Source organism: Chanodichthys erythropterus, chromosome 15 (assembly GCF_024489055.1).
Source record: "Chanodichthys erythropterus isolate Z2021 chromosome 15, ASM2448905v1, whole genome shotgun sequence".
NCBI classification, from domain to species: domain Eukaryota; kingdom Metazoa; phylum Chordata; class Actinopteri; order Cypriniformes; family Xenocyprididae; genus Chanodichthys; species Chanodichthys erythropterus.
This window is the reverse complement of record NC_090235.1, coordinates 21,979,804-21,998,984: the sequence shown is the minus strand read 5'-3', so window position 1 is coordinate 21,998,984 and position 19,181 is coordinate 21,979,804. Positions and strand designations below refer to the sequence as shown.

The 19,181-nt window shown below is 36.7% G+C and overlaps 1 protein-coding gene across 1 annotated transcript in view; it reads right to left on the bottom strand.

Annotated features, from left to right (window-relative positions):
* adgrb2 (adhesion G protein-coupled receptor B2) overlaps positions 1-18,950 on the bottom strand; it is a 349,244-nt gene extending 330,294 nt beyond the window's left edge. Inside the window, exon 1 of the mRNA XM_067410949.1 lies at positions 18,386-18,950. The gene's annotated coding sequence lies outside the window, so the exon portion shown is untranslated. The remainder of the gene's footprint in view (positions 1-18,385) is intronic.
* Positions 18,951-19,181: the final 231 nt, after the last annotated feature.

Sequence of the window (19,181 nt, the reverse complement as noted above, 5' to 3'; positions counted from 1 at the left end):
GTCTATAGCAAAGTCCCTTTAAGACAAGTCATTTCACTCGGGGGCCATCTTTGAAAAGCCTCTTGGGCAAGCTGTTTCAGTCATGCAAGTACAGCTTCAATCTCTTTGAATGAGGAAACATCAAATTCTCTAAAGTTGTTCACCAAGCTTGCTTGATTAAATTTCATATTTGAAATCAATAAAATCTGACAACAACTGTCTCATAGATTTTGTTTCTAAATGCTCAAATCATGACAAAATTGGCATTTTTCAGGCTGGACCAGCCAATACGCATCTGCAGTCATAATCACGCGTCTCAGAACACTGACTGTTTCTATAGCAAACAGAGCTTCTAAAGGCAGCTGCAGTGACACAATGACTTTTCCAATTGCTGATTGGCTCTTTTATTTAGAAGGCGGGATATATTGTGCATAGCACTTTCTCCCATTTGTAGTAATATGAGTGCACTTTGCATATCTAAAGTCTTTGACATTGGTCAGTGTAGCGCCATGTTTAACCCTTGTGCGATGCCTTTTTAATGCCAACTACATGAATTTGGCTCAGGTGTTTATTTTTATTGGAATTTTAATATTTTACCCTCATTTCCTTCAAAAAAATCAATTTTACCCTCCGTACAAAAAATACTCACACTCAGGACCTTAAGGACAAAAATGTCCACATTGAAACCCAATTTTTTAACCCATGGATAATTGACTATAAAATGATACAATATTTGCAAATAGGCATTCATTCTATCGGTAAGGCTTCAATTTTTACATTTTTACCATTTTTTACTAGACTGTGCCATATTTTCAAATTTGGCATATAAAAACACTTTATTTGTGTTTTCTGCTTATGCATAATATAATCTATTATAGAGTCAATTGGAAAAATAATGCAGCTATAATTGTGTGGGTATGTTGGTAAAGATGTCAGAGTGTAGTTTGCATGTGTTTACTGAAAATGTAATGTGTGTAATTAGTTTGAAAGGAATTATATTGTACTGGCAATCAAAAATCCCACTCCATGTATGAGTCACACCCTTGGCAGGGTCATAGGGCCATTTGAAAACTATGAAAAAGGAGAAGGTTAATGACCTTTGAGATTTTTCTTTTTCACCCAAACATGCATCTTAACCCTTGATTGCACTTTTTCACTTGTTATTGTTTTTGTATGGAGATAAAAGATGCGCTTGAATTTGAAGTAGAAGCTCAGAAGCCCCTAAACACATTGTTTTAGTTTTCACCACAAAAAATGCTGATTGTTTAGTCTGGTTGATGTTATACAAAGTTTAAGTTCACAAAGGTGTTCTCACAGCCAAATCTATAAATATGTGGTGCTTGAGGGGTTGATCATTTCATTGTTTGCAAGATGAAGAGACGTTACTCAGCAGAGGAAGCTCTGAAGCTAGTGTTGCCCATTGACAGTGAGCACACAGGTGCATTAGAAGCTGAGGATGTAAAGAAACCGATTTGTAAAGCATTACAATTCTGAAAATGAATGAATGTTTGTTAATTATGAATAGAAGAGATACTTAGGGTTTTCATGGTTACAGTTCTTAAAATTAATGAATGTTTGGTATCTATGGATAGAACAGATGCTGGTTAAAAAAATTGACATCAGTGAAAGTGGAAAAAAAATATTAATCATTTTTATGACAGTTTTTGGACATGGACATTTTTGTCCATTTTGCACCTATGTGCAACTTTTTTTTTTTTTTTTTGATGCACAAGGGTTAATTTTTAACAGGAATGAAAACGAGGCTGTGAGGGATAGAATTACAGTGTGTTTAATATATTGTAATGTTATTTAACAACATACCAATTTTTAAGCTGAGAAACATCTTTCTGGGGCAAAAAAAGTTTCAGTAGACAAAAAATTCCATAAAATAGTTTTGAAAGTTGTGACTTGTGGAAATTATGTGATCTAGGACCTTAACACAGTGTGTGCCATTGTAAAGACTGTACATCCATTCCTTACAGCCTCATTTACATCTGCATTAAATTCAATATGACAACTAACCTGACTAAGGTCTATAGTGTCATGACTGGCATGTGTTGGGCTCTGTCTACAATCTGGGGGTTTGGTTGCCACCTAGTTGGAGACGATAAAATGAAAAGACATTCAAATATAAAGAGGTCACAGTGGGCTAGATTTAAGACTCCATTCTCTGGATCTAGTCAGTCTAGTACATTTGGATAGCTTTGAGATCTATGCAGTTAAACCTACATTTGGCCACAGCACCAGTGAGCACTAAGTAACCGTGCCACAGGGATAGATCTGCTGATTGCACCTCTTCAATGCTAAAGCACTTCTTCTCACCCTGATGCATCGGTCTCATATTCCCAGCTTGATGATCTGATCATCATTACAGCTGCAGTGGAGGAAATCAAGGGAGGCAGGAACAAAAAGGGACATTGATTTGGTTGAGAATGAAGCATAGAATGGCTGACTAACAGCATACCCGAGTGGTGACATCATACTGAGATGGTGGATATGAAGCTTTGAGCAGAAGCCAGACGTGTGGGAGATGATAACACTGTGCATGCTGGGAGACACTTGATGAAGTTCACTTGTTGGCAATGTTTACTTAATAAACTATACAAACAAAAGACAAAAATAAAATTATATAGGGAAAAATTAAAGATCAACCATTTAAAGAACCTTCAAAGAACTTCCAATGTTGGAAAATCAAGACCAATGCTCAATGTTCATCTCGACTGACTCATGCAATGAAATCAGCCAATAATTGGCCATTTTTAGATTACTACATCAGCCATGTCTGCTTAAAACAATTTTCACCAATGTTTCCATCAAGGAGTTTTTAAAATAGCAGTTTTAAATTAGAGTAAAAGGTCTGTGGACTTAAATAGACCTTATGCGGCAGGAAAAATTTGCACGTAGTCATGTTTAGAATTTTGTCTTTGATTGCATCGCAAATGTCAAAGAATAATTAGCTGGTGAAGTGGATTTACTTATTGTAGAGTTAACAAAAGTTATCATGAGCAATGTAATCTTTAAAGCAGATGTCTTAACAAATATCAGTAGACCAGGAAGTTTTTAAAACAAGCAGTTCATTCATATATACGTAAAATTACAGTGGAAATACAAATAGGAAGTCAAAAGACAATGAAAATGGGCAGGGCTACATAAGGTCTATAGACTTTCAATTCACTTTCCAACGTAACTTATATAATCGCACCTCAAATGTGAACTTTGACGCTGTTTTTTATTATTATTCTTTTTTTTTTTAAATAAGGACTACAACTACCAGAAAAATGTGAATTTACATGCTTGGCAAATCAGACAACTACTGTAGTCCTTACACAGAATCTATTAGTAACCCTAATGTTTAAATATGTTATAGCAGAATAAAAAAAAAAAAAAAAAAAAAAAAAAATGGAAGACACCAAGTCATTTTGACCTTACAATATTGAAAAGCAAATGACTTTAAAAATGCTTAAAACTGCTTAAATATCAAATTATTTCCTTTCAGAATCCATGGTGAATAATTAGCCTTCAGGCTGGCCAACAAACTGACATCACGACTAAACCACTCTACAGCAGGAGTCTTGTAATAATCAGGTTTTAACACAGCACTCTTCCTAATGAATTTTTTCTTTTTCTTTTTCCTAATCCTGTTCATATGAGCTCAATAAATTAAGTCGCTACAGTGAGCATAACTATCTGTGCAAAAAGCAGTTTCGATCATTAGCATTGTGGTCTACCCACACACAATAATTGATCTCTGTGACAGAGATTTCACAGAAGGCTACAGCGGTGAATTTGCATAAAAGACTCTTGGTTACAGCAGAAAGGAAGCTGAGACCTGTGCAATGTTGTTGAAGTTACTCTAGCCCACGTTGCTTGTCTGCAAACACGTTAGCATAATTGTCATAGGGCAAGATTACAGCAAGCTAAATGCTAATCACTTAGCACAAGACCTTTGAAATTTAACAGCATGTTGATGATGATATTGCCTCAACAGTGCATATGAACTTTTTACACAGACCACATCAGACTTCTGCTGGGAACTCGGTGTACAAACACATACAGTGTCTGCTGCCAGTAGCCTAAGCTACACCGCATTCTGTGTACATTTAATTACTGAGAGTGGTTGCTGTGAAAATGCTTTACAGGACAAACAGTTTATCAAATCATCATTTACTGAATTGGGTTGGCTCCAGGGGCATGTTCATGTGTGTACACAGGATTCACTCCCGCTTGATCTTAATAAACTGCCACTAATCTGTACATGCCAATGCTGGAGCTAAATAAGTGTTTGGGGAACTGCTGACACTAACCAAAATATTATAGAAGGAAGATGCTAGTTAAAGCCACTCAGAGAAGATAAAGCAGCCAGACATGCACAGTAGAATCAGAAGAAGAATTAATTTAGATTTAATTTAGAAAAATAATCATGTTAATTTTAGGTCATCCCTTTTTGAAATCCACTGTGTGTGTCTATAGCAAAAGGGGCCTATGAACCCCTGGAGATGGGCAGGTAATAACTGTAAAGCAAGAGTATGAATTAATGGTGTTCTGTCCCCTTGCTAACTGCTAAATAAACAGCTCAATATAAACACTGTATAGTCTTGAGCAAGGCAGAGTCAACAATTGTGAACAAATCAGATAAATCCAAATATAACATCCTGACACTAGAGGAATCAATGAAAGCCTGTTTCTATCTCAGAGGAGTAAAAATAATAGTTACGATAATAGAACGACTCATCGTGGAATGTGCCTATCTATAGATAGGTGAAACGCCACCTCTGCAGAAGAAATCAACACCTACTTCATCCACTGGTGGGGCTAATATTAGGAATATGGTTATTTATTTTTAATTAAAAAAAAAAATCTACTCTATGTATGATTCAATGACTCACTCATAAATACTCTTGTTTCATTACTGGATGAATCAGTGTATTTGAAAGAATCTGTTGAATTCAACGTCAAATATATTTTTTTAACACTCACGTGACGCCACCTGGTGGTGAAACAATGTAATCGATAAATGCATCATTTTCAGCGTCAAGTTTCTTTTTTTCTTTGTTTCTTTTTTGATCGATAACATAGACATTAGTATTTATATCTGAACTATAAACTTTTATCTCACTACTTCTGTGATAATTTGAATATTTGTAACAGAAATAAAGATACTGTGTGGTTGAAAACAATGTGCAGCTGTTTATACAGACATGAAAACTGCTCTCTCAAGACGAACTTTGAAGTAGATCAACTGTAAGACATAAGGAAACCACAAAATGCCACACTGACGAGCTGACATGTCCTTTTTTATTCACAATCTCCTCGTCGCCCGCAGGTACAGCACTCATTTTCATGTGTTCGTGTGTTCTGATTTCACGTGACGATTGCGCAACTCCACAGCAACTTGTTTGCGTGTCATTGTAGCGCGTCTGTTTTTAATCCAGGGACGGAGCGAGCTTGAGTTGTTCATGCAACCGATCTTCATGTCTGTTTATGTTTTAATGCATTTAAGTGAATCTATATTGACAGTTATATCGAACATTTTTTCTATCGTTATCGATGAAGGCGTACCGTCGATAAATATCGATACCGTTTTATCGCCCAAGCCTATGTTCATCACTGCAACCTTTCATGCCACGATCTAAATATAATACAATAGATCTAAATGTAATTAACAATTTTCACGATTAGTTAACCTTGAGAGCTATAATAATAAAAACCAGTGGTGTAGCCGGGGCGATACGCACGCATACGCGTATGCTTACTTTTTGCTCAGGGTTGTTTGCGTATTACGACTTCTAAGGATCAGTATTTGCGTACACCCACTTGTTTTTTTGCTTCGAAAGTCCATAAAATATTCTCCTGTTAGCTTCCCCTTTAACTGTGTGTCCAATGCTGTTGTGTAAACTCGTTATTCTTTGTTGTAATTGGTGCATGAGCACTTCTGTCATTCTACCTTTTCCCGTCCATCATCGACTAAAAAAACAGGCTTGACAGTACGTGTTCGGACTGCAGTGAGAGAACTCAGATCAACGCCGCTCAGTGTTTTGAGCGGTGCATTGAGCGCATTTCTCTCACGCCGTGACCGCGTGAGAGAAATATGGTGGCTAGTAAATAAGACTATTAATTAATTATAACGTTCCTGTACAAACTGAAAAGACCATCAGCGCAACTGAAGCCTTGTTTATTTAATGCATTAGTGGTGCGGGAAACATAAGAGTACTAGGCTGCTACTCTGAATCTTATCACGCTCCAAAAGTTTGATAAGATTTCCATGAGCCATCCCGACACTGATGATAAAATGTGTGATCCATTTGAATTCTAGTTCAAAAAAAAGAGGACAAACATCATCTTGTGCCAAAATTTATTAGGGAGCTTTTTAAACTATTCATGACCCACCCTTACTAGAATTTATATTGTTTTTATTGTAGTAATTATGGCAAATTTGGCTAACTTGTAGAATTTATAAGGCCATCCTTAAAAATATTCTTGTTTGCCGTAACCCGACCGACCCTGTCAATTTAGGACCGACTCAAATTTTTATTATTTTTTTTGCTTTAAGTCCGACCGACTTGCCGGTTGTAAATTTGCGTTAAGACCGACCAATGTTTTTTTTTTTTTTTTTTTTTACTCTTCAAACAACTAATATAAAAGCAATAAAATAATATTAATTATATTTTAGTAAGTATTGTAAATATATAAATAGCCTAGGCCTACATACAAACGAAGGCTACGTTCTTTCTTTTAAATAAAAACCGTCATCTATGTTTACACTATTGGTTAACGGATGTCACACTATGGCCGGTGCCTTCGCTTCGTCTCAACCTGTTGAGAGACGAGACGTGCTGACAGATAAAATAATTACATGATTGTGATAGCCTACGTATATTTCTCTGATTTCTTCAAGCCGTCGTATTTACCATGTTTACTATGGTAATAGCGCGCATAGTCTTGGTGATCAGAATCCACATCGGATCACAAACATAAGTTATTTAAAACACTTGCTGCTGTCTGAAAGTGAGTTTTGAGCTAAAATGATTTTAAAAGTCTTTAATGCTGTTGTTAGCTGGTAACCTACATGTAATGATCGGCGCCTCTCCACACGCAGATAAACTCCGCCTTTGCTCGTAACCACTCCCTCCTCAAGCCCGAGCTGGCCCGCTTTGGACCAAGTTATTCGGCGGGCCGAAAAACCCGGGCCGTTGGCCCCGAGGAAGCCCCGATGAGGCACGATCAAGCCCCGGAAGTGACAGTGGAAACGCGACTGGCCCTGGCACTAGGGCTGTGCTCAGAATATCGATACAACGATACATCGTCATGAACTCCTGACGATGCGCGTATCGATACAGCAGCTGCCGTATTGTGTCTGTCTTGCTTTTAAATCTAGCCAATCACGTGACGTCACGTGACGCTTTCGAACAGAGAAACACGCGATCTCCAAATCATCGATCAAAGCGCGCTAACGTTTTAGGACAGGTCGATGGTATATAAATCATGACTGAACGTTAGCGTTTGTCAATCAAGCCAAACCGTCCATTCAGAAACCGAGAAATTTGAAGGCCGATCTCTCAGGTTGAGGCGCGAGCTTGCTTGACTGACGTTTTCGTGAGGATATAGTTTATGGACTGTTTTGATTTCGGTAATTACATCTAGAAAGTTAAAAGCAGTGATGGCATATATAATAGAGATATCTGAAAGCGAAACGAAAGTGATATTGGCCTCGTCCAGTGGGGAGGACGCACGAGAGGAGACCTGCGCATTTATTTAGTATCTGTATACTAATACAGTAACAAATGTATTGCTCATGTTTGGTTCATGTTAATAAATTATCTGATGTTTAATAAATGAACCTTATTGTTAAGTGTGTATTGTAAACTCATGTAGGCCATATTTTGTAGACCACGTTAATAAAAACGTATGTTGTTCTAGAACATATTTTTAGTTGATATCACAAAAAATCATTTTTACAGATGAAAAACAAAAAAAAAACAAAAAAAAAACAGGTGGTATAGACATTATTATAATATTATGGCCAATATAATTAACTAACTTAGTTTTCTTACAAGTCAACTTACTGTTGCAAGTGAAATTAGTCATTGAGCTTTGTTGATATGCTTCAGTGTCACTATAATTGTCAATTCAGTTACTGAGGGAGTGACTTTAAAAGCAAGCTTTTAAAAGAAGCTTTTTGTGACATTTTTTATATTTAATTTAAATCATTTTTTTTTAATGACAAAAACAAAATATTTTTTTCAGTTATCATGACTGTTATAACACTGGTTATTCAATAAACATATTACTGTTACTAAACTCTGCTCAAAAGAAATTTAAATTCTAAATTGAACCATATTGTGATACGTATCGTATCGTGGCTTTAGTATCGTGATGCGTATCGTATCGTGACATTGTTGGTGATACACAGCCCTACCTGGCACGCACTAGCCCGCTTTAGGCCCAACAGTCGAAACACGGCTGCGCCCGAAGGCACAGGTTGAAAGACCCAGTCAGTGACGTCACAATATGCTTAAACAATATTTGTTTAATTTCATACCTACGTAATCACCATCACCAAAATTTTACTTTTTTTTTTACATTGAAACTTGAAAATAAATATATAGACCGACCTACCGACCTTTTTTTTTTTTTTTTTTTTTACTGTTACTGCAAACCACAATATTTTTAAGGATGGCCTAATATATTAAGGGAATATATTTTCATTAGATTTATATTACACCTGTGACATGTTCTGTTGTTTCTATATGCTATGTGTAGGTTGCTATGTTTCATAACACATGCTATGATAATGGAAAATGATATAGTTTGACTTCTTATGACACATTGAAGTAGAAAATTCTGTCAAACTGATAAGCTTACATGTGCGTAAATAATATAAAACTGAGTTTACAGAGGTTACCGGGGAAACAGCTCTATTTCTGCTGCTCCATAAGCGCCACCTACTGACAGAGAGGGGTTAAAAAAATTTATCCGCCTGACTACTGTTTTTGTTTTTTTGTGAAACTCATGACCACATTTTTATAATGTTAATAAATTAGATTTTGAATAATTGGCTTTTTTTTAACACCCTTTTGAATAAAATGAAACTTTAATTTCAGATATATCACTTTTCACATATAATATAATATAATATAATATAATATAATTATAGAATATAATTCCAAAGCATCATGTTTAAATAAGTCAAACTGTAAAGCATGAAAAATGTCAACCAATATTAGAATGTACTGTATTTATTTGTTTTTAATGAAACATGTTACTAGTGAAAAACAACATAAAACACATTTACTGTCGTGTTTATGTTTTGTTTTGTTTGTTTGTTTGTTTGTTTGTTTGTTTTTTAGGGGGGGGGGGTCTGGGTAATAGTACACCACTTATTATTTTAGGACTACACCACTGGTAAAAACATGCTCTAAGTTTTCGAGAGAGTAATACTAAGCTATTTCATATGCAAAGATGTTAGCCTATCACAGCAGTGGACATTTATACTGAAGTCTCACAGCAGACACACCCCTTAAAACAGAGCGTTCAAATAAGAGGGCTAAAATCAGGGTAGGAAAAATGCCTTTTATTTCTAAATTATGACAATTTTTGATGTAAAAAACATACTAACATTATAAATGCACCCCAGGAAACATTATAAAACAATGCAGTTCATGACCGCTTTAAATTTGGTTGATTAGTATGTAACCCATGCCATTGTTACACCATGGTGACAGGCGTTTCCTGAAGAATTACTGTCATTGCTGTCACAAGTTTTCACTGACATTATTTTATAGGCATCCCCCAAGCAAACTGTGCATCTTTATGAGATAAATGCCTTTAGCACTCATATTATAAATCAAAATGTTTGTTTCCTACTGTATATCCTGTAGCCATTAATTTCCTGCATCAGTTGTAGCAAGATAAACAAATATAACTTGAGCAAATAATGTATAACAAAATTAGATATAGAAAAAACTTCTAATCCAGTTTGTCAAATCGTCCATTGATCTGGAAAGAAAACTATTTAAACAGCTTGCTTTTTAACAGCAAGTGATTTTCTGTTTGTCTTAATTAGAGATTTGTTCATTCTTAAATCTGATTACCTCTGATTTGTTTTGAACAGCAGCTGTCTTGTTCAAAAATATATTGGTCTACAATTGAATTTTTTGCCTGTTCATACTTCTCTTTTAATGCACTTTTAGTACAGTCAGCTGCTCAGCTGCTGAGGAAACATTATATTTGTTCTCTTTGCTCTGCACTCATTGCCAGTCAAGTTTGAGAAATACAGACTAAATCGTTAATAATAATAAAAAAATTTAAATTTAAAAACCTAGTAATAAATCAGAGAGCATGGTGAACTACAAATACCAATGACAGAGAGGCCCTCTATGATACCCGACTATAGAACTGTCAGGAAGTGAAATTCAGAGCTCGGAGTCAAACACGAAATGAGAGATTGAGTTTGACCGTAAAAAATACAGCGAGGGGAAAAAGCCATCAAGACCTTGTGTCGCTTCAACGTCTCAGGGGTTCTCTCGTACAACGGCACAGAGGCTTAGAGACAAAGAATCAATACAATCTGTGAGGTTTTAACTTTCTCTCTTGGCTGGACATAATGGAAAAAAACATTACATAAAAGCAAATATTGCTGCTGGGCAGCATGCTGAAACCGCAGAGTGCACCGCTACAAGTCCTGGAGTCACTGGAGGACTGAGAAAGATGATGACAGCTCCAAATGGTTGAACAGAAGACAACAACGACAGGTACTTGCATCAAAAAGCCCGTCATTCTGACTTTTTTTTTTACAAATGGCTTATCAAAAGGTCACTGCACTCATAGCTTGGTTATATCTTGAAGGGATAGTTTGTCCAAAAATTATAATTCTGTCATCATTTCAAACCTTTTTTTTTTTTTTTTTTTGGAATTCAAAAGAAGTTATTTATGAAAAATGTTTGTGTATTTTTTTGTTCATACAATGAATGTCAATGCGGTCCCACTGACTTTCATTGTATGTACCGAACCAGTTGAAAATGATTTGTAATGACATTAGGGTTAGTAAATGATGATCATTTTCATTTTTGGATTACATATCCCCTTAAATAATTATGTTGTCTGATAAGTGTCTGATATTTCTATTCTAAACAGCAATTAATTTGGTAACAGTGATGCAATTTCAGAGTCATTTTCAACAAATCCATTCAGCTTTAGAGGGCCCTGCACACAAAATTGCCCACTACAAATATTGACACATGAAGATGGGTAGAAGCCAGAGGCACCCTGTTGATCGCAGCATCTGTGCCTCGAAAAGCAAACCTCCAGCTTTACACGACAACATGAACAATAGAAGCCGAGCTAGATTTGGCTTTCCTGAATGATCACGTTTCTGGGGCCGAGAGCTGATAACAGATAAGGCAGCTGTGCTCGAGGACGACAGACAGGAAAGCCTGCTGAAGCACAGACAAGAGGCTAAAGCGCATTTGTCAGGCAGTATTGCTCACCAGGGCTTTCCCAGGCAGTGAATGCAAGCTGACAGTGTTTGCAAGAATTAAAACATCACGCTTTATCTCACTGCCTAAACCCGATATATCATATTTTCAGTGAGGCGCCTCATGAACAAGTAGGGCTGGTGTATGGTCCAAAGCGGAAGTGGGAGGGGTATTTTTCTGAAATGATGCAGCGGCCAGGGACCACTCAACCAGGCAAGACCAAGCTGTTGCCTGGCTCATGATCCATATGCAGTTCTCTACGTCCCATAACATGCAGGAGATGGTGAGGGATATCACTCTCTCTTACAAGATTGTGTGGATCACACACAGCCAGCAATTTCCATACTGATTTACAGAGGCAATAGATACATTAGAGCAGTGGTTCGCAAGGCCTTCCAATATCCAAGACAACATTCAAATCCCCTCTTTGATGACATATTTAATGACTTTTGGCATTCAATTTGAACATGAAATGCAGCCTCCCATTTTTTTTTTTTTTTTATTAAAACCCCTTAAAGGGTCTTTATGTAAGAATGTTCATGTATTAAATGCGAACAGCTTGTAACATAAAATAAAAACAAGCCCTTACAAGACTCTTAGGTTGTCTATGAAAGCCTAGACTGTTTTTTATTTGAATGACTCGGGCCGGTTTTGCCGGGAAAATCCAAAGGATGTAGCCTAACGGTTATGCGCACGCCCGAGAACCTCTCTTCCGTTAAATCACACAAGAATTATGGCAAATAATTATGCCATGATAATGCCAAACGAGCTATTCTGTATTCTAATGTCAATGTTTCATGCAAAGAAAAGGAATTAATTCAAACTTATCTCACAGCAAGATCTATAGGCTAGTCTAGTCTCAAATATACGTTCATGACAGTGTAATTTTAATTACCTCATCTGTCGACATGATGCTGGTGAATCGCAGATCTGGTGCCATCATATCCACATCGCTATGATCAGAATCTTTCTTAACCGTCGCTTTCTCCGTGCTGTCATTTTTGTTGTGTGTTTATTTTGTTATTGAGGAAAGTGCGCAGCACATTTACCTAGACGTTAGAAACCTACATGTGCAAAGGTATTCCCAACTACTTTTTACGTCTAAACAAAGAATAAAAAAGAACTTTGCGTAAGTATATCAAAGCCTTGAATCACGTCAGTCCCTTGTAAGTTACAAGTGCGAGCAATAAGTTGCTGGCTGCAGTTCACTTAACGGCCACCGCCGGTGTCGCTAAAAACAAGGGGTTCTGAATTCTACAGTCCCTTTCAGTTGGGATGCAGTGATAAATGTCTGGCTTACTATTATGTCTAAAAAAGATAAATGATAAATGATAGTAATAAAAACTGCAATTGATCATTTTAAATGTGCCAAGTGAATTTAGTGAATTTAGAATGTAGACTAAAATAAATACTGTATATGCAGCTGATCTTTCTGATATTGAATTTACTGAAAAGAATAAACAGCTTTATGTACATTTGACAAATAAATTTGGTTATGCTAAATGGCAAATTAATTAATTAATTAATTAAATGCAGGATTTCAGTAATGAGAACTAAAGTGAGCAGAAATAAATTAATTGTAAGGAACAGTAGTTGCATCCCAAATAACGCACTATACACTATGCACTTATACACTTATGCACTATGTACTCATCCATGTAGTGCATGAATTGTATAAGGTTATTTTGTCATTTAACATCGGAATCTGACAGCCCCTTCCCATCCACTATGTAATTAAAGCTGGGACAGTTGAGTGCATGAAGTGTCCAACATTCCACACTTGGTTTTTTCCGTTAATTTCGTGCATCATACGGGTATTTAAAGTGCACTTTTTCTTTTTGGAATTTTCAGTGTGAACGCACTACTCGCACTATTTATACTTAAAAACGTCATAGAATAGTGCATAAACACGCGAATTGGGACGCACCTAGTGTGTATACTCTGCAGGAGTGGGCAGCTGTGGAATTGACCCTTCGCCAGGAGTTTGATTGACAAGCGATCTAACCAATCATAACGCAGAATCCGCCATTTTGTCTGACAAAGCAGTCAGGAGTTAGAAGATTAACCTCGGTGGACTTAAACTTCAAAAATGGCATTTACTGACATCTTTCTGCTTTTGAAACAACATTCCTTCTCATGTTCATTCATGTTTATTTGACGCTATAAATGAACTAGTAGGAAGAGATGATCGGTTTACGAGCCTCTTGAGCTGAGGCGATACAGTGATCGGTCACGACCATTGTTACGACACAGTAAAGAGCCACAAAACGTTTTTTTATTGTTTGAATTTCTTAAAAAAAACTACAAAAAAAGCTGGGACTTTGTTTAATATCCTAAGCAACCTGTTTTGTCTTGACTGTCGATGTGTTGTCAGTGTCTTCTTTGCTCCGCGATGTATTTTTCACTGTGTGTGGCGTGACAGCGCCACGGCTTGTCGGACAAAGCAACAGTAACTAAGGGGGGACGGGTCTTTGCGAAGGGTCAATTAAACCAGTTATTTATGAAACTAAAAATTCTCATAATTGATTAGTCAGTCAGCTGTCTGAACGTGCACTGTGTCTCTGTTCACAAAACCATGTATAATAAGCCTACATCATGTCGACCAGCCCCCAATCAGACACGTTTCAGACACTAATGTAAGTGTGGTCCTTCAAAAAGGTGATTCAACAAATAACTATAATATTGATCAAAACCATTGAAGTCCTCATGAGAAAGGTCCAATGCACAGCGGCACAAAACCACTTAAGCACATCCCGGATGCAGAATGATACGCTTCAATGTAATCTCAATGCATGGACTCATAGGATTTCCCTTCCTCAGCATAAAAAAGTTCATAACTGTTACACTGTAAACCCTAATACGTTGAGACTACTTAAATGATTTGAGGAAAGTGATTCTCTGAGTTCAGTTGGGTAATGGGGAAATTGACAACTAAACCTCTGGCCTGCTGTGTCAGCAAATTCACAAAGACCAAAATAATTACCGCCTTGAGTTATATAGACCAATCAGCATAGTTTGTCAAGGCAGACATTCAAGGATGACCAATGATATTAAACACAGGCATAGCAAATCATTTAAATAAATTGAAATTTTGAAATTTTAAAATCTTGATGCCAAATGAGTACATTAAACACACCTGTTTAAGTTTTGATGCCAAAACTTGGTATTTTAAGTAATGTTAAGTTATGATAGCTTGATTTCTTTATTAATCACACATTGGGATTTACAGATATTGTTGGTGGACAACATCCAGTTCATGGCATCCAACAGTGTGTTGAGTCTTTTTTCTACTGCATTCATTTGCAATATTCTGACAGACACTGTGAGTAAGTATCACCAAAGTCCCTTTGAAGGAAAGTCTGTTCACTTGGTGGCCATATTTGCAACACCTTCGGGCAGCTATTTCAGGCATGCAAGACCAAGTTCTGTCTATATGAATAGGGGAATCCTAAAATCTCAAAAACTGCTTGGCGAGCTCATAAATAAACATATTTCAAATCAGCAACAAAATCTGACATGAACTGTCACATAAATGTTGTTTCTTATGCTCAAATAGCATTAAAAAAAACATATTTTTCAGCCTAGATGAGCCAATGCGCATGCGCAGTCCTAAGTGCGAGTCTCAGGTTCCTATGGGAACCAGAGCTTCTAACAGCAGCTGCAGTGACACAATGACTTTACCAATCAGCAATTGGCTCTTTTACTTAGAAGGCAGGACGTATTCCGCCATATTGCAGAGTTTTTCCCATTCATAAGTAATAGGAGTGAACCGTCTTTCTATATCTATAGTCTTAGGTATCACATGATGAAGAATCAGCAACAGACTATACTGAATATATCCTTTAATCTCCAAAACACCTCAAATACAAACCAATGGATTTTCATAACATTTTTATTGTTCAGAGAGGGTTTTAACATCACACTATAAGCCTGCCAACACACTAGCTGAAAAGTTACGTCAATGAGTTAGAATTTGACATTTGCAATTTCCTTTAAAATGCACCATTGCTAAAATGATTAAAAAGTTGACCCCACTAAAAAATTAATTAAAATAGTCATCTTGGAACTTTGAAGTTTGCAGATCTCCCTGGTTGGGAACCAATGCATCAGAGGAAACATTACCGCACATGTTCATTTTCATCTAGCAGTATTTGAGAGACCAAATTCAATCCTTGTTATCACACAGCTACAGGTTTAGTACAGGTTGAATCCAACTGGATTGCATGCCAGGCAAAAATACACATAAACTGATAAACTTAGCATAAATGCCTCTCTCTCACACATCACGCTAAAGGTATTATCCCCAGCAGCCTGTAGACCGGTTTTATTTCTCATTAATTAGACAAGCTTAACCCTTAAATGGTGTCTGCATCCTGGGAGACATTTCAGAGGTTGGAGTGGGAACAGTGAGAGAGTGTGTGGGCCTATTTTCTGAGTAAGAATTTTTAAAAAGTAGTTCCTGCAAATATTTAGGTCAAGCAACTTATAAAGACTATAGTGTCAACTCACCACTTTTATCTAAAAGTAAAATGGCAACATGCCGTGAGAAGGACACTGACCTTGAGGTAAGTGTTCCCATCTTTTACCACAGGCCTACAGGACACCCCCACAGCGCGGAGGGGCCCCTCATGGCATTATGAGCCAATTATAGTTAAACATCCCTATCTAGAACGATTTTTCTCTGCATAGGAGCTGCATCAAACTGTGTGAATTTAGGTGCTTATACTGATTTATAATGTGGCATAGAGTTAGCAGTAATGTACACACAATCACAATTGATGCAATGCATCACACACTCGAATGTTGGTTATTGAGATATCAAGATGACATAAATACTAAGCATATAATATACTAGTTATAGCTACTTTGAATTCAGACTTGCTGCAGTGTACCAAAATTACACATTATAAATGACAGAAAATTGAAGAACATTCAATATTTCAGCACAGAAAATGAAAGACATTACCCAAAGTAACATCACTGTATGGCATACTATTTCACTCTCCACGTTATTTAAAAAAAAAAAAGAAAGAAATTATTTAAATGTTTATTATTTTTTCAAATTTGTCAATTTTTAAATTTGCCATTTTTAACTTGATTGTGCAAGGCTTCCGGTGTCAGCCGCTTTCAGATATTTTAGCTGAACAAAAAGCGTTTGACGTTGCAAAGTGGTATTTGACATCATATTTTAATTTCTATAATAATAATAATAATAATAATCATAAACACACTTGTTTGCCATGCAACAGCGTTTACTGCATTTTGTTATTGTTATAATTATTTACTTAGAGCAGTTAATTAATTGAAAGTCTACCACATTCACAGAAAATTTTAAAAATTTTAAAAATAAGGTGTATAAATAAAAATATGCTCATACTCAACGTCACAACTTGTAGGCGGGGCCTCATGCACTCTAATGCTGAGTTAAAAATAAACCAGATTGGGTTAAATATGGACAAACCCAGCAAATGGGTTGGTTTGATCCAGCAGTTAGGTTAAATAATAAAAAAATAAACAAACTTTTTTTTTTTTAATTGCTTATTAATAAATGTTTATCTTTTGATTATTATTGTTGCCTCTTGTAATTATGTGTCTGATTTTTTTTTCCAACCTATTTTGGGTTCATTTTAAGCCAGCCATAGTAATTTTTAAAAATAGTTGGGTAAAAAAAAACTGCCCAGCACATTGGGCAACATTTAACCCAACAGCTGGGTTTGTCTATATATTTAACCCAACCTGAGTTGTTTTTTAACCGGCATTTTTTAGAGTGTGGCATGGTCTTTGATTTTTTTTTTTGGTCTTTGATTATATTTAAAATAACTATAAATATATCTATCTATCTATCTAACTATCTGTATGCATGTATACATATATATAAAGTACAAAGAAATTACTACCAAGGTAGTTTCATGTTCTTGTCTATTAAAGGGTTAATGCACGTGCCATCCGTGTGCGTTCATTCCATGACACTCAAAGAATAATGGACGTTGATTCTATCTACTCTAAAAATCTACTTAAAGTGGCGGGCTCTTGAAGAAAAATGCAAATTTAGATCACCATCTTAGAGTATTAGCGCAGAATATATAATCGTAGTGGCTGCAGCAGAAACGGCACTGAAAGAGCAGTTGTGAAGACGCGTTCAACAGATGGGCAACTGCTCTTCCTCACGGCCGCAGACCTGTACGGATAAATCCAGCTTTGATTAATTAGCATAAAGCCTGGCCGGGATTGTTAATTGAAAGACAGCTGCATTGGCTTATTGACTAAACGATTATCAGTTCGTCGGTTACTGATGGAAACGGAATTCTATTTTAAGTTGCGGCGTTAAAGGCAACTACAGCGGGCGCCAAATCACAGTTGTATCACCTTCAAATAACATTACAGTCGCGCGGTGACAGTAGAGACTGTCTTAAGACGTCGATATGGACAAAATATGACGAAATATCCAACGGATAATCATTTGTAGGGGAAAACGTACAGACGCAACCCTCAAATTTATGTTTTTTTCTTATAGTTTTTCACATTTCCAATGAGACTTGCTGATTTATCAGTGTCAGTCAAGGCAATAACGTGGTCTGACTGGAAGGCTATATAAAAATAGGTAGCCTCTTATATTAAGTTAATGGTCGAGGCATGAATGGGAAAAGCAATAGAGACATTGATTCTGAATGTATTTCTGTTCTAATTGATTCTGATAATAAGAATGCACAGTGCACATGATACTGAAGAGAAAACATGAGACTTCGAATTCACAGACGACACTTTCACATAGGCTATTTCAACTTAAAGGATCATGAAGTAGGGTAAATGGAGTCATAAAGTGGTCGGTTTATGACAATACGCTGGTCTTTTAAACCATTCAAATGCACAGAATGTGAAACAACGCATTTTTTGAAGACATTAAAAGAAATAAAAGCACTAACATAGCCTACCTTGTCTCTGTCAGCAGTAGTTATTCTATATTTCCCGATTTGTTCCGTAGATGCAAATGCAATTTGCCATCCATGACACGACTCAGTTTGAGATTGAGTATCTTTCACCACAATCTACCCTCGCGAAAACGAACACAAGATATTTTCAGAGGATGAGAGAACAAAAAAAACTGAAAGGGCAGATAGTAAATAACATTAGAATAAAAGGGGGACTAATAAATCTAATCAAACATAAGAGCAAACAAAGAAGAGAAAATAAAGAAGGGAAATAAGAAAAATGGGCTAAAAAATAAAATGCGATAAAAAACGAATTGACTTTAGTTCACAAACTGAGGGCTCCAGTAATTCCACGCTGCGTCTCTGTATTCCAAACGAACTGAGTGCGCTCTGCAACGGAAAACGCAGATCTATCCGTTTATTCCCAATCTGCTGCGGTTTTACTTCCAGGACTTCAACTTGCAGTAGCATCACTTACACCTGAGCGTCCGTGTGAATATACATTTGCCTTCTCCCTTTCGGCTTCAGCAGAACGCTCTTTATGCACTGGCATCCGAGCTTTCGGAAAAGAACCGCCGCACTCAGTCAGGCGTCTGGATGCCCGCATTCACTGTAGCAGCGAGGAGGATAGAGGCGCGTTCACGCTCTTCTTTCTCAAGGGAGTAGGACGCGCGCGCTGGATACCTACGTCAGCCGGCGCGTTCTCCAAATAGAACGCTGTGGAAGTTCACTCCGAATTCTGATTTGGCGATTCGATTTCGCACCTCGGAATATGATTTCATGTTTTTATGCATTGGGG